The following is a 1,714-nucleotide window of genomic DNA, read 5'->3' as shown; positions in this document are numbered from 1 at the left end:
TTTTTTTTTTCTCTCTTTGATTTTTTTCAATTTTTTTTTTTTTTTTTTTTTTTTTTTTTTTTTTTTTTTTTTTTTTTTTTTTGTCCACCTATGTTATTTCAAACAGCCCATCTTCAAGGTCAGAAATTTTCTCTTCTTCGTGTTCTATCCTGCTGGTTAAACTCTCTGTTGTGTTTTTTATTTCATCGAATGAATTCTTCAGCTCCATAAGCTCTGCTATGTTCTTTTTCAGAGCATTGATTTCTTTGTACATTTCTTCTTTCAGGTCCTGTATACTTTTTCTCATTTCATTGTATTGTCTAACTGAGTTTTCTTGTATCTCATTTAGTTTCCTTAGAATTGTTGCTCTAAATTCCTTGTCAGTCATTTCAAGGACTGCTGTTCTACAGGATGTAGAGCTTGAGAGTTATTATTATCTTTTGGTGGTGGTGTACTTTCTTGATTTTTCATATTTCTGGTATCTTTCCTTTGGTGTTTAGTCATTGTGGCAGGGGATTTCATGGTCCACTCATTCAATCCTAGTGTCTAGCTAGGATCCTTCAGTGACTGCCAATTTGGTGCAGCTGCCTTGGTGCCTGTGGGCTGGAGGCTCAGGCCTCTTCAGCCATGGGGACTGACCTGGGATGGGAGTCCCATGGCACCGCCTACCTGTTGTGGCATGGGTGGCTCAGGGCCCTGTTGGCCTGGTAGCTCTTGGACCTCTCTGGGCAGTGTGCACTGGCCTGGGCTGGGAGTCCCACAGTGGCACCTACCTGTTCCAGCATGGGTGGCTCGGGCCCCTGTGGGCCCTGCACCTCTTGGGCCTCTCTGGGTTGTGCACACTGGCCTGGCCTGGAGTCCCACGATGGCACCTACCTGCTCCAGCAAGGGTCAAATGTGGTATTCCCACCAAACCTTTAAAGATTTTCTTCAAACTATTCCAACAAATTGAAACAGAAACCCATTCTCCCAAACTTATTCTACAAGGACAGCATCACCCTGATACAAAAATTAAACAAAGACACAAGAAAAAAAGAAAGCTACAGGCCAATATCCTTGATAAACATTGATGCAAAATTCCTCAAAAAAAAATTAGCAGACAGAATAAAAAAGCACATCAAAAAGATCATACAGCATGATCAAGTGGGATTCATTCCAAGGATGCAAGGATAGTTTAACATATGCAAATCAATAAATGTGATACAACACGTGAACAAAATCAAGGACAAAAGCTACACGATTATCTCAACAAAGTCAGAAAAAGCATTTGATGAAATTCAACATTGCTTCATGATTGAGACTCTCAACAAATTAGGTATAAAAAGGAAGTATCTCAACACAGTAAAAGCCATATATGACAAACCCACTGCCAACATCATCCTGGATGGGGAAAAGCTAAGAGCTTCTCCTTTAAGAACAGGAACAAGACAAGGATGCCCACTCTCACCACTACTGTTCAACATAGTACTGGAAGTATTGGCCAGAGCAAGCAGGCAAGAGAAAGAAATAAAGTGCATCCAAATTGGAAAAGATGAAGTCAAATTGTCACTGTTCACAGATGACATGATTTGATATATAGAAAAACCTAAAAACTCTACCAAAGAACTCCTAGAGTAGATAAACAAATTCAGTAAAGTTGCAGTATACATAATCGATACAAAAAAAAATCAGGAGCACTCTTATACATCAATGACAAACTAGAAAAGAAATCAAAGAAGCAAGCCCATTTACAATA

Source organism: Galeopterus variegatus, unplaced genomic scaffold (assembly GCF_000696425.1).
Source record: "Galeopterus variegatus unplaced genomic scaffold, G_variegatus-3.0.2 Scaffold396, whole genome shotgun sequence".
Lineage (NCBI taxonomy): Eukaryota > Metazoa > Chordata > Mammalia > Dermoptera > Cynocephalidae > Galeopterus > Galeopterus variegatus.
Note: the sequence above shows the minus strand (reverse complement) of the source record.